This window comes from Corvus brachyrhynchos, unplaced genomic scaffold (genome assembly GCF_000691975.1).
Source record: "Corvus brachyrhynchos isolate BGI_N302 unplaced genomic scaffold, ASM69197v1 scaffold229, whole genome shotgun sequence".
In the NCBI taxonomy this organism is placed as follows: Eukaryota; Metazoa; Chordata; class Aves; order Passeriformes; family Corvidae; genus Corvus; species Corvus brachyrhynchos.
This window is the reverse complement of record NW_008240042.1, coordinates 7,273,973-7,289,658: the sequence shown is the minus strand read 5'-3', so window position 1 is coordinate 7,289,658 and position 15,686 is coordinate 7,273,973. Positions and strand designations below refer to the sequence as shown.

The window sequence follows — 15,686 nt, the reverse complement described above, 5'->3', positions numbered from 1 at the left end:
AACTACATGGCAACATGAAGGAGAGAACCATAAGAAAACTGTTTAAATTCCAGCCTACTGTGAGATTAATAAACCATGGAGATCTGACATTACTGCAGATGCAGAGCATTAATTCCTTCTGGCTAAGCCTACAAAAACATATTCCATAAAGGTACAGACAAAATACTTCATTTTATATTGCAGAAAGGGGTGGTATCAACATTTGACTTCAAAAGTACCTGTTATCTCCTGAAATGATACCCCACCTGTACAGCGTAGATTTTCTGTATTTTAAAATAATTATACAGAAATGATTACTGAAAAAAAACCAACCCAAGTATGTTCAAGTCATTAGATTTAGGATTTTCAGGGTATCGAGACCACTCCTCCAGGCCTGCCCATGTGCCTACTGTGCCACCACACCCAGCTGTGCTGTCCCCACACATCTCCCACATCACCACAAACAGCTGCTGCAGCTGCTCTCACCTACTTGTCCCCAGCATCCACCCTTCAACATTTGCTACACTTTTAGCTTCCATGCACCATACGGATGGTTGCTGCCCAGTATAATTAATTTCCTAGGCTTCTCTGGGAAACCATCCTGTCACTTGGCAAGGAATGCAGCTCTCCATCTGACTCCTAGCATGACTCAAGATTACAGTCCAGGGAATAGAGTTCATGCTTTCACACAGAATAATTTGAAATATGAAAGCCAGTATATTGGTCCTCAAGGAAAACACCATTGTTGGTGTTTCTTCTAAGCTGGAAAAATATACGTTTGCAAATCAGGATTAAATTGAATTGCCATTACAAATTATAAAAATCAGTGCCTAATAAATACCAGTTCAATGGTAAAAAATTCTACAGTCATAATCCTTTTAGCAACCAGGGTCCTCAGTGCAAACAGAACAGCTGGTGCGATTTCACAGCATCAGCCTCCTTCACATACCCACCAGGGCAGAAGCTCTGGTAAGGTGCTGCTGTCCCAGGGGGGATTCTACCAGAAGAAAAGCACAGGTTCTACATCTGTGTTTCACTTCCACACTCCAACACGCATCGCAACACCTTTTATGCTCAGTGAAATGAAGATTACCTGTACGAGCTAAGTCTTCCCTTCCTTCCCCTTCTGGGAATAAATTAATTTCAGAGAGTCTTAAATTTCAGCAATATGACCTGGACAGATGGGAAGGTGCTGAGAGGCAGGTCTGGGACAGCAAAGCTGGGCAAAGGCAGCACTCAAGTAACTGTGTAAGGTTTCTTGACACCTGAACCTGCCAAGCTTCTAAACCTGGAGTTTAAATGTAGAGTTGGTGGGTGGCAGCAATAGTTTTGGTTACTCTGAATGTGAGTAGGCAGAGGTGTGAGCAAGGAGTTTACACAAACTACATCTGTCATGGGTAATGCGATCTGGTGGCAAAACTCTGGTTACAGACAGCCATAAGGGGAAGAACACACAGCTTGCATCTACAACTGGCTGAATCTTCGAGAAAGAGGGCTGTGGACAGGAACTGGGACCCAAGTGATCACAAGAGACAGGAAAAGCTAGTCAATATGAAATCAAGCTGATTCTCGTCTTCAGTAAGGTTTTACTATCTGGAGGCAAAGATCCAGCTATGTATTTGCAGTGAGAAGACAACTTGTAATCAGCCATGTCAGAGATGGATATCGAGGGCTCAGTGATATATTTTATGACAAAGCTTGGGATTTTTCATTCATTTTAGCTTGACTATAGCAAGTGTTATCAATTGCATGTGTCAATTTGCACTATAATCTATTAAAGTAATATGAAATTGCCTGGAAATCTCATATTTTTTTATTTACAGAACCTTGCAGTACTATGGAAATACTGAGGCTACATGAGAATGCGGCATAATATATGATACAAATTTAAGAGCAATAAAATGTTTCAGTAACAAAATGAAACTTCTTGCACAATCACAGATTTGACAGCAAAAAAAAGTAATGGTTTAATTATCTTGTCTAATGTTAATCTTTGTTGATATTCCCTAAGGTCAAATATATCCACACAAGCTTATGTTTTTATATGAAACTATAATACTGCACAGGAGATGATCTTTTACATTATATTCATAAGAAGGAAAGAAAGAGGCCCATTTCAAATTCTCAATCACTCAAGTGAATCTTCAACATCTTACAAGGCATTGTATATATCCAAACAAAGGCAGAATTTACACTAAGGAGTTTTATCTGTGTAGGTATCTGTGCATGCCTGACATCTAAAAGGACAGAGGCCATTCTTCATGTCATGTATCTTCTCATCATACATCCACGACTTCTAAATTCAAGATATACAAACTTAAAGATTTTAATCTTGCATTAGATGTTAGTTGCAAATTAGAACAGAACACTTTCAGTTTTCCAGAGATTCCATCTGCTTACACTGTTCGTCACCACATCAGCTTTCAACATCCTAAACATACTCTGCCCTGCTCAGAATGAAAACAAAGAATTCTTTAGAAAGGATGAGATTTTTCTCTGGAGCTAGATTAGATTATACAGCTGAGCATTTCAAATTACCAAACCCTACAGCAAATGCACAAAAATCCTCATGTAAGCGGGTAAGCAAACTAAAGGTGTTGTAAAAACCGACTTCCAGTGGTGGGACAGAGGGCACAAAAAGCATCTGAAAGCAGTTTTTTCCAATACATCATTTTTATATGTGTCGTACACCATCTAAAAATCTTGTGCAAAACTAATGAAGTTTTTATATTTTGCTACATTTGGCAAATGACTTCTCTGCTCCTCAGATCTTGCACAGTACTAACAACACTAAAATCTTTCAAAGGAACGTTTTAACACTGCTCTTTTCTTGCATGCTGATATAACTCAAGTGAGATTCTTTTTCTTCAATGTGTTTATAATAAAATGCTTGCAACAGTGAGAAAATTGAGATTTAAAGCAATATCGTTGGGCTTCGAACAGCATGAGTTCACTGGAACAAGGAGAAAAAATATCTTAACCTAATTGCTTTGCTTCAGCAAACACCTCATGAATTCTGGATTAAAAAAACAAACAAAAACAAACAAACCCAAAACCCCACATTCATTTTTAGCTAGCAGTCACAGTGAGTTGATTAAATAAAATAAACGACCTATACAATCAATGTTCTTGTATTTTTCTTTTTCCCAACCACATTTCAATTCTTTAAATAGAACTATACATTTCTATTTTCTTGTGCAGCAATATTTGAGGAAATTCTACTTGCGCAATTACTGCCAAGAACACTGGACATCACCAGGAGCTTTGACTAGGCTGTCATAAATGATCCTATAGGGAAGAAAAATTAATAAGAGTGATAGGTCTACCCTTCACAAAAACAAAGACAATGTAACAGCTACGGCTCCTGTAACCAGCGGTAGTTTAGAAGTGGAAATACAGACTGGCATGAAATATGTTCCACAGGAGGCTGAGAAAAAAGGCAGCCAGAGCTCACCCTTGCGATGTCCCAAGATTCTATTACACTGATTTTTCAGTGTAATAGTTATTTGTATAAATCAGTGTAGTTATTTGTATAAATCAAATATACTATGGAGTTCAGTAAATGAAAGTAACCAATGGCCTAACAACTAAGGGGGCGGGGGGATGTCTCTGCCCTAATAACAAACCATCTCTTCTGGGATTGCTTTCTGCTTTTGTCTGTGTTTTGTCGAATATACTACAGACAGATGAAGATTTATGAATTTTTAATCCTCAGAATGTGGCTTTTTAGCAACTTTTGTTTTTTTTTAAAAAAGCATATTTAATACTGCCAAGATAGTTTTGACTGATAAAAACTTAATCTTTTATTATCTGCCTAATAGGATTCCATAGAAGAATCTTTAGAGGAAATGTCGAAAGATTATCCCTAACATTAAGGGTACAGATTAGCTTCCATATCCTCTGAGCTCAGTAGGAACAAACACTCCCTCAGGTTCTGTTCTTAGGCTATCCCAAATAGAGATTGTGAGATTTAAGAATAAAATCTGGGTTTTATTCTGGAAAAAAAAATCAGCCTTGAACCTCCTGAAAAAGGCTGCATTATTTGGGCTAAAAGTACCACCATAATTTTTAAGAGAAAAAGATGGTATTATATTCCCCGTTGCGTCCCTTAGATGGTGCATATATCACGCTTTTATAAGTGTGCTCACAATCAGTGAGTTTCCAAGAAAATCTCACCACAAAGTCTAATAAATATTAAAAGGAAGATATTGAGCTGTTAAAACCTTAGAAATATAGCTTTAAATGCTTATCTAAAAACTGAGTTAATACAAAGGCATGCTGTCTTTGGCTGAAACTTTTTGAGCAGAGCTGTTCTTTCCTACAACAATGTTCTATTAATTTTAGAAATTCATTAGTACCAGAATCTACAACTCAGCATTAATTAAAGTCATCTATACAATCTATTCCTGGTGTAGATGAAGCTCCAGTGTCAGACTCTAACAATGGCTCCAGCCCCTTAGATCCCACAGAGTGCTGCTATTCTTTTGCTTAACTGGATTTGCTCACTCCTGCATTGTAACAAACAGAGATTAGATCTGGTTTGCACTCAGACCACTACATTTAATTAAACATAAATGGTTCATACTCAGGCCTCAGGCATGCATGGGTAACTCCTATTCATCTGAGCCACTGATTTAAACTCTCATTGATCAATTTCCTCTAATTTGAAGAACAAAACAATGACCAAAGTTCAAGTCCATACGAGGCAGAGGTGAATGAATACACCATGCACTGTATTCATGCAGTGAATACAAACACTGTTACAGAGAAGATTTGGATCCAGAGTGACTGAAAGACACTTCAGGACTTCGATTTAATAGAATTTTTTTTAAGTGAAAAATTTTATGTCATAAAAGATGTACCTCTAAATTGTCAGCATTGGTACCTTTTTTGAATAGAAAAGACAAACATTTCCACTATACGAGCAAAATACACATGCAACTGTTAAAGTTTCCATTGTATGGACCTGTAGCCGTACACCAAGATTTTGGTAGTTCTTTTTCAAACAGCATCACGAAAAATCAGCTAAGGAACACCGTCACGAACAGCCGTGGTATCAGCAGTTCCTGCAGGACTGTCTGACCCCAGCTGTCAAAGTAAGCACCACACAGCTGCTCGCTCAATGCCCCGCTAGCGGGACCAGCAACAGAATCAGAACAGCAAAAGCTACAGAACTCCTGGGTTCACATAAAGACACTGCAATGAGTAAAGCAAAAGCTGCACACAAGCAAAGCAAAGCAAGAAATTCATTCCGTGCTTCCCATGGGCAGGCAGCTGTTCAGCCATTCCCAGGAGAGCAGAGCTCCAGCATATGCAACAGTCACCCGGGAAGACAAACGCCGTCAACCCAAACATCCCTCCTTCCTCTTTCTTCCCCCAGCTGTATGCGCTGAACAGATGCCATATGGTCTGGGATACCCCCCTTGGCCAGTTGGGGTCACCTGGCCTGGCTGTGTCCCCTCCCAGTTCCTCGTGCAGCCCCAGTCCTCCCACTGCTAAGGAAGTAAAAGAAGCAAAAAAGGCCTTGACACCTGATTTTTCTTTTTAAAAATGATCTCATCTTCTGTTTTCAACCTGTATACTAAAAATCCTAATGAGCTGAGACCTATTTTAATGAGTATTGAGATTTGTTCATAGTTAAGATTTATTTTAATGGTTGTTCCTAATGAGTTGATATTTGTTTTAATGATTGCCACAGAGGATTAGTTTTATGTAGCAAGTATGAAGAAAAAATGTGAAGAGCAGTGGATTCTACTGGATATTCTGTTTTGTTTTTCAAGGGCACTGACTTTGACTGGGATGGGCTTTTACAAAAATCCCACTTCTGCTAGTATCTACTGTCGCATACTAAATTTTCTCCAGACATTCACTTCTCTCCCTAAGTTGTCTAGTTTAGGTTTCTGCTCCCAAGTGATGCTGAAGCAAGCAGACACGTGCTCATTCCAGCCCTACCTAATCTCAAAGTGGGTCTGGGATGAGGGACATGCTACAATAAGGCAGGCTGAACCTTAGTGTTTATGAGCCATAGGTGAGAATAACTATGGCCTAAGTAAATGCTGCATGGACTCAGAACACTGCTAACAGTTTTCCATTTCCAGTTCAAGCAAACTGTGCAATTATGTAGAAATCTTTTTAATGCTCAGGTAGATGCTTTAAGACTGCAGGTTAAACCTCCCTCACAGCTGGAAGGTTTCAGTGCAGTGCCAATCACAAGGAACAACGTTCGGAGCCTGCAGAAGGTGACACTTGCCTGGGAAAGCTTCTGTGCCAGGTGCAGAGCTACCACCTGATTCAACTGGACTATGAGAATAACTTCTTTACTTTTTCAGAACGTGATTTGGAATCTTTATCCATCAGAAGTGTCTAAGATCTAGATTAAGCATAGCCATCTGGAAAGAGTAAGATCTTAAGTACCTAATAACTAATACTTAGTTAGAACTCCATTACCCTGAAAGATTTGAGTCTTCCCTAGTGAAATCACTATGGGTAGCAAATGGATTTCTAAGTATGATTAATATCAAAAGTGAATTTTAAATGTACATATAATGAAGGACAGAAAAGGTAAGACATCACCAAATTTCTTTTTAATGGTTAAGACGGTACAAGAGATTTTATTGCTCTACAATGTTCACCTCAAAAGAAAGAAATAGTTTAAATTATTCAAAATGAAGAGAGTCCACTCTTTACAAGGACACAACCTTCATCTGTTTGAATCACAGCTTTGTCCTTTGTATTTTGCCATAGTTAGAAATTTCTGACTAGTTCTGTTGGAAATAAGAATACTTTTATCTTTAATTTCTGTGTTTCATTACTTATTTTCCTGAAGTTCTTTAAATATTGCCATGCAAATGTACTTATATTTACATTTCACAGACATATATCATCCCAGCTACTTTGCTGAATGAAAGAACATTGGATAAAACAGCACAAGCTTGCCACAAAGACTTATGCACAGGCTTAAATTTCAATGGACCAGTCATTTGCTTAAATTTGAATAACTCTGCAGATCTTCATAGTACTGTAGCTGAATTTTTAACATATATTAACTTCATTATGACAGTTTCAGACTTCAGATAAAAGTGCATTTATGGTAAGTTACTTGAGTTCTGCAAAACTCAATACATCGGAATCTATGACTTTCAGACACAGAAGTAACAAAAAAAGAATTTTCAAATCTTCTATACTTCTGTCTTGTCAGTGGGGGGTTTGAGCACTGAATCATCCATATGAATCCAACTGGCTCTCATGAGCTTTGCTGACTTCATAATGTTCTAATACACACAGCCACTGTATTTCAGAAAAAAAAAAAAAAAAAAAAAAAGGCAACAAAACAACCTCCACTATTGCCACAAAGGGAGTAAAACATCAATAGCTACATGATTTCTAAAGGTACTTTTCATACATGCTGAAGGCCTCCCATTTTACAAGCACACATGCACATAAGGGTATGTTTTCTACTCGTTTTTTGGAGAGCATCAGCACTACTCCTGGCCAGTACAAATTACTGGGCAAAAATATTCACCATAACGCAGTATCTGGCATTTTATCATTAAATACATAAACCTTTTAATGTCAGGAAATTAAATTCTACATAGCAAATCTCAACTGTTCAACTGCTTTATCACTCTATGTGCATTAATATATGAAAAGGGAGATTGTAATTAGTCTTTTGAAGACAGTAAAGCAGCTGCCACGTTTATATTTATCTAGCTATGTAAGTCATGGTTTAAAGTTCCTACTTTTAAATACCTTAATTCATCACTATCTGGAGGAAGTAGCAACCTCAGGATAGGCATGATCTTCTTCAATCAAAGTTTCCTAATAAATTTTGACTGACCAAAGGTTTTCCTTCATTTCTCCTTTGGCAGATGGATAAAGCCATCCTGAACAACATTTTACAAACCACAGCCTTCGACCAATACATGATGTGATGTGCTCACATAGCCACCAATATGCATCCGAAGTGACAGATCTTTAGAACAGACATTAATTTTTCATAGGTGTGCTTGAATGAACAAGTTTATCCCTGTGTCATCAATATACAAAGGGATTCATAACCCCAAGAAACCTGAGGAGTAGACAGCAAGACAGCAAACCTGCTTTTTGCTCATCAGCATTCACAAGATACACAGAGCTGAAGTGCATGTTTGTAGCAGCAGTCCTGATCACATAATGCACAGCAGTGTTAGAAAACAATGTCCTAATGTAAGCAAGTATAGATTCAAGATTAGATGCCTCACAAAACACAACAGCTCTATCAAAATGATCAAATGCTAATTCCTCTTGGAAAAAAAGCATGATGATTCAACAAAGATTAACATTTGTTCTTCTGCTCACCACCACCACCAGAGAATGTTTATATGATACATTACTCAGTATAACAGATATAAACTATCAAGTTCTTTCCCACAGATTGTACAAAGTTACAATATAAAAAAAGGGAAAAAAATCTAAACCATACTTGATAAAACCATTTCCTGCACTAATCAACTCTATCAACCAAAAAATAAATGGCTAAAAATAATTAATCTGTGATTATTTCCAGGTAGCTAGTTGACAGTATGCCACTATTATGCCAACAGTGATATGCAGACATACTCCAATCACTTTAGGTAGCATTTCATTCAAAGTAAAATGCTCCCTTTTTCAGTAATACTAACAAGTGAAGTAGACAGCACTAAGTTAACTGTTGTTTCTGGAATCCAGGGAAGGCTGCTCACCTATTTTAGGTTTCCTGTCATGGCATTGTATTGAACCACTGACACCTACAGGCATAATTGCACATATTTATTCAAGAAATATCTGTGCAGCTTCCCTGTTATGAGACAAGAAACCTCTGAGGATAAGCAGTGGGAAGTGCCTTGGACAGCCTGATTTATTGGCAAGGTACACATGAACCCAATGCAGATGGCACAGGAATCCCATTTCACATGAAGTATTTCCCCCCATTCACCCCAACAAAACTGCAGCTAACAAGTAAATAAAATTCCTTCTGCATAGCCGGGGGTTCCCTAAGCCTGTATCATTATTCTGGTTTGGCCCTGATATAAAGAAGAAGTAGGCAACACATGAATTTCTTTCAGTTAAAGACCCCCAAAGATACACTGCCTATACACCTTCCCTATAGATTTGAAACTCTTACTGCCTCCAAAAGCTACTGCTCTGAAGATAATCACAAGGTAGTGTGATGCATTATTAAGTACCCTCATTTATCATCTCTGGTCTTATATTTGACTATTTACCACTGACTTTATTTCATTATATATAATAAGAAAGCTATATTTGGAAAGTACTTTAGAAAATATTCAGGGCTCAGGGAAAATCAGTTTGAAATTAAGGAACACTACTTACTTCACCTAACTTTAGGCAAACTGCAGGATAGAAAAGTAACTCTATCCCTCAAGAACATGTAAGAAAATCAAAAGTAACTATTTTTAAGAATTAATTAATTATCTGGTCCAGTAAGAATGACTCTACCAGGCTTTCCACAGAATTATGCTTTCTCCATAACCAGTGCTAGCAAATACAGGGCACAAAAGTTAAGCTTTCTGAATGAACCATTTTGCCCTTTGTTAACTTTGCAAAGGTTATTTAAGAAAACAGGTAAATATGGCAAATCAGGCCAACACCAGCTGTAAGATTAAGGGATGCAAGGTCGCTCTTACTTGACCAAAAAGAAACTTATCATTTTATGAAGTATTGACTGCCCCAAATCACCTGAGTACTACCTGTAACACTGCTTATGAAGCCTCAGCAATGGCTAGGCTTGAGTTACCTTTCTCTGGCCCAGGTGAGGGAAGCAATCTATAAAAATGTACTCATTACCTCTTCTTGTCTAAAGCCAGGCTTCTTGTCTGTCTTTTATTACTTTTCCTGACATGTTCTGAGGTCATCTTCGGAGCAGCCGTCAACAAGCAAAGAAAAACAGCCCTTGCCTTGTGTCAGTGCTACTGAAGTTATTGCCCGGCCGGAGGAGGCCCATCCCTGCTCATTCCTCCCAGCCATGTACAGGCTGTGCCTGCTCTCACTGCTTGTTTCCCTGGCTATCAGAGATACCAGCAGCCCAGATGAAGGGAAACACGGCTCAGAAAAGGATTTCTAACACGCCACGCTGAGCACTAAACTCATTTCAGTCCCAGTAACAATTTGTCTACAAACAGCACAATAGATTTGTCTCAGTCCCCACTCAAAGCAATTTCATCAGTTTTTCAATACAGCTTTGGAAAGGCTCAGGATGGTAACGGAGCAGCACATGAAAACCGTGGCAGCTACACATTTGGAGCCTATGCCCCCTGCAGTGGTGCCCAGTGGGAACCCCACAGAGGACTACTGACAGAGGTCAGCACAAAACCATCTATGACACAACTTACTGGCCTCCTTCTTCATGGAGGAGGATGTCAAGGCCAATGAGTATCTGTGAAGTTGAAATGGCCACTGAGCTACCCAGCATTATCTCACCCTAGTAGTTTTGTATTCACTTGTTCCTGACAACAACTTCAAGTTAGAGGTTATTAAATGATCTAAACAAATGAACATGGGTGAAAGTGAAAATCAGTTATGAAAAGACGTGTTTTCTTTTCCCCAAAATGCAGAATCCAGAAAGGTTCATTTTATAAATGAAATGTGGTTGCAAGATACAGAACACCTCCTTGCTTTTTAACGGTGACTTGTAAGAAAACAAGACCTGCGTACACAGGCACAATATGGGTCCCAAACAAGCAAAAATGGGTCTAAATCTAGAAACATTCCCCTCACCTGTGACTGTTCACATGCCTGTCAGTTACTCCCAGGTCTCTCAATAAGGATACAGAAGGATTTCCTGCAACAATAGTATCTTTCTTTTTTTTATATACAACTGCGGAAAACGCTGCTTATCAATCTCATAATAAATATTGCATCCAGAAAGAGTTGAGACTTCTAAGTATATATCCTTAGTGCCCCTAAACATGTTTTTTTCTCAAAATATAGTACTCTTGCTTCAGTATTAAAAATCAAAGAGCTGGTACTCAGCATCACAAGGTAGGCACTCACCTCACAAGTGAGCACAGAAAATTAGATGACAGATTTAGCATAATTTACGTAACTGCTGGATTTTAGTTCAATGTCAGCACATTGCCACATCTGAAGTTTGAAAGATACACAGACTTAGCACAGTATTGTTTAATACATATTTAAATAATAGCTGATAACACACTTTTCAGACAGTTTATTTCTTTTAAAAGAAATCAAAGAACCTTCTCCATGTTAAATTCATTGCCATGTCATGCAGTAAATGTGCTCATTCATTTCAAATACCATTTTTTTTTTATTCCAAGGGACCACATTTCAGATGATCCACACTCTTGCAGATTGTGCTAGTTTCCATGCAGGACTGAGCATTCCTGATGATGAAACTTTTAAAGCTTCCTCAATAGATAAACAAAATATCTGATTTAGATCAAGTATAAAAGATGCTTTAAATACTTTCAACACTTGGTCTACTGCAAAGTTGATGCTGTAATTAGTACCTGTCTGCCATTCTTTTATTTTAACAAATAGAAAAAATTGAGGAAACTATTACAATTATTAAAGAAAAAAAAAGATTAACACCTGGTTTAGCAAAAATATTAAGTACAGCATACATAACGTGACTGTACAACTGCATTTGAAAGCACTTCAGCTTTAGTGAAATACAGACTTGATAATTTTCCCCATTTCTTCCTCCTCTAACTTGGTCCTTCATTATTTCCAGGTTACAAGAATAAATAGAAAAGTATGTGAGAGAAAGTGTGAATCTATAGTACAAATGCCTTCATCAAAGTAAATTTATGAGATAGGATTAGATCTCTTACAACCAGAGCCAGAAGTAAAATACCTTATTTACGTTGCTCTTTCATTCACTAATCCTCTTTGCAAAGGGCTTTTTGCTACACAACTCAAAAAACCTCTAATTCCAAAAACTATTGGCAGAAAAATGGGGGGAAAGCAGGAAGAGAGAATATAAAACCACCAACATATTATACAGATACATTTAAAGGCTTTTGCTTTGAATATTTCTTATTATTTAGCCTTTTCCTTGAAAACCTTTCATAGCTTCTTTGACCCAGAAGAACATCATTTCTCTTGTATACACAGTGGCTTGCAATGCTGAAAAAGCTTTCTTTAACTGTTCCCATAGCAACCAAAATCATTCTTTGTATTTAATTTTTGCCTGTTCAAATATAATCTGCTTTTGTACCTAGAATCAGTGGGTTTGCCATCTAAATTATGGATTCCCTGAAGTCTATCAGGCATTCATTATAAATTCAGGGTTGCTTTATATAATTTGAAATTTAAAGCATTTACTACATTTTAGTATTTAGTATTACAATAAAATAATTCAGGAAGAAGAATGTAGATAGCACAAACCTGGAAGCATCAAATATTATTTTGAACACGTGAATTTTAGTAACTTCAACTTTAAATATGAAGAAAAACAAGCCTTGCTAGAGTGCATATCAAAATTCCCTACCTGAGTAGGACTATGACTCCTTTTTAAACTATGGCTCAGCTTTGTGATTCATTCCTGTTACATATCCAGACTGAATTCCAAGCCCTCTGAATGTATTCCTGGTTTTAGGTGACATCTTTGAAAACAGAAGTCATTTCTGGGAGAATAAATGAAGAATGATGATTTGCCTGCTTAAGATTTCTTAAATAATCTGGCTTGTATCAGCACTGTATTTATTCTCTGACTTTAATCTACAGCGTAATTAAGAGTAGGGCACTTGCAGATAGTACTTGTTATTACAATTACACACTTTACTTGCATAGTTCCATTTCAAGTCCATCTGATAGCAAACGCTAGTTTTCTGTGTATTTGTTCCCACAACACAGGCACAGGATTTAGAAAGCAATAGGTAATCTTACTTCTGAACACCTGTGCTTTCTCACTGACCCATAAATGTTATTTTCTATTTTCTCCATAGATTACCCCAAATAGAGTGCACTGTTCCTTGGACAAGAAAATGAAGAGGTTCTTATTTACCTATTTTAGAGTGTTGAAGTACACTTTGTCAGAATTGATAACAAATAGTCAATATAGCAATGTTTATCTACACTGTATCTCTGAAAATGTTTGTCTAGAACATCTAAATTTTTCCAGTCAAAAGTATCAATCACTTCTATTTATACAGGTCCAGACAAGAAATAGAAAAATGACATTAGAACATTAGATTAAGTTTTAAAAGGGATCACAAAAATAAGGCCCAAAATGCAGCCCTATTAATAGGAAGCTGTTGTAGGACAAAATAACTTGGCATCACCTTACCATTTAGTTCTTCTGTCAAAAAGGAGTTCTGTTTCTCCTGCTCTGCCTTTAAACTGTGTGCACGTGACCTTTTATATCAATGCAATCAAAACATCAAGAAACGTATCTTAAAATCATTCTTAAATCTCGTCATTGTTTATTCCAGGTTGTTTTGTGGCTCTGATTTGAGGTCTCTGTCACTTTGCACCTATGGCTGACAGGAGAGATGAGTCCTGTTCAACTTCACATCTTCTAAACCAGTAACCTGGGCACATATTAAAATTGTACATAAATATGTCGATTTTACAAAAGGACATAATAACAAGGTAACTGGAAGTGAGGCTGGAATGCTCCTGAAAAATCAGTATTAAAAAGTTTGAATAAAGGGTTGGGGATGGAGCAGTAGATCAGTACAAAAATTAGAGGAACATTACCATATTTTAGGATGAATACTCTATAGGCTTTCTGCATAAACAAATGAATAAACAGACAGATAAAGAGTTTTATCAAGAGTACACTTTATAAGCACGACTAATTAAAACATGGGGAAGTTTACCTCAAAGCTACTTCCCTCTTCTCCCTGCCTGTGCTTCCCTTGATTTTTCTCAATAGCTCACTCCTAGTAGCCTCCTATCTATATTTCCCTCCTCCTACTTACATTGCTCATCAAAGGAATCCTCTTGGGATTAGGGGGATGCACTGAACATATAAAACAGCTGATCTGGGAGGAAAAAGGGGTTGGAACCTATCATATTTTGATGGATATCTACTTGTTTTTGAAAATGTTGCATCACACTTATGATGAAAGCATTGGCCTCCTTTACTTTCCCCGCTTCTATTTTTTGAAGACGTTTATTAAAGCTGCACACAAGCTGATGTTGTGGGCTGCTGCGATGGAAGCTCTAAATCTGTATTATTACTAATATTAGGTGGATATATCTGCAATACATGCTGTTACACATTTAATCAATGTAGCAGCAGTGAATATTTTTTGATGTGCAACTAAAGCTACAAACTACTCCTTTATGTAATGATAAAGAGAGGATTAAAATACCAAAACCAAAACAATTGGAGTGAAATCCAGCCACATCCACAAAGAACTAGTAAATGGATCTGGAAACACATGAAATACTTAAGAGCTTCAGCACAGGAAAAGAAAACCAAAAAATATTCTTCCCTCACAAACATCTTTTTAGATGGTAGCTACTGCAGCTATTATTGATAAAAAGCAGCTGGGCCAGTTGATGTTCTTAGTTTAACAGAGCTTAATCCTGCTCCTGGAGCACAGGAGGAAAAACTTACACTTGTACTCACTTTGTAACTGTACAGACAGTTCTTGAAGCATTCAGCCCTTTTAAATTCACTTATCTGGTACAATATTTTGTCTTTACAGCTTAACTTTACTCCAATATAATTGCAAATTTATGTCTCAATCCAACTGCACTGACACTGCATGTGTCCTAGTGTGATGATGCACAGTCTTTTCATTTTTATTTCTTCTGCTTCCCACCTGCCCATTTCCCATCTTCCTTTTCGTTGGTTTTTTTATGTTTTATAAATCCCATATGGTGGCCAACACAGCCAGTGCATCAACTGGAAAAAAACAGGAGGGTGAAGAGAAGATAAAGAAAGAAAGATAGCACTTCTCCTTTTTTAGCTATAGTCTTCCACCTCTGCTATCAGTAAATCCATGCAAGTAAAAATAACATATTCAGTACTCACTGCAAACATAGATTTTGATAGGTTACTAAAATTACTGCTCCCAGGGCTATTCACAAATACACTGAAAAATGTACATGGTAGAGAAAGAGGAATATTGCCTCTATTTCTTTGTTACCTCCAGGAAAAAAAAATAAGAACAAAACAAACTGAAGCTAGAGGTGGGGATAAGGAGATTGTTCTTAAAATTATTTCTGTCCTTCTCTAATATCTCTTTTTTACTCAGCAAAACAGACCAAAACTTGCTCCTAGAAATACTAATATTTAGATTAAGCACACTTCTGGAACATCCTTCTCAATTTAGTTGTGCTAAACAAAAAGTGAGTTCCTCCTGACAGTATGTGAAACATAGCATGCAGGTATATATGTTTTTTTCACATAATTCATTCCCCTCTAGGAGGCAGGTACTATCTCAACTTTAAGCACCATGAAGCACTCTACATATTTTTAAGCATTATGCTGATTGAACCTACATTTGCTCCAGTAGTATTCCTATTTAAGTCATGATAATACAACTCAAGAGTAGTGTATTTTCTAACAAAGCTAACCCTAACATAGCTCCTGCACAGGATGATGGTTTTCAGGAATGTTCTGCAAAGTAACTGGTTTAGAAAACCCCTCAATAAGTCAGTAATACCACCACCACAACACCATTATTTTTCACCCATCAGATTCAAAAGAATACCTGACAATGTCTTCACTGGAATTGTACAATGAGCTA

General features: G+C 37.3%; 1 protein-coding gene across 6 annotated transcripts in view; it reads right to left on the bottom strand.

Moving 5' to 3' along the window:
- CCSER1 (coiled-coil serine rich protein 1) overlaps positions 1-15,686 on the bottom strand; it is a 562,152-nt gene that overhangs the window by 441,629 nt on the left and 104,837 nt on the right. The gene's annotated exons all lie outside the window — the stretch shown is intronic.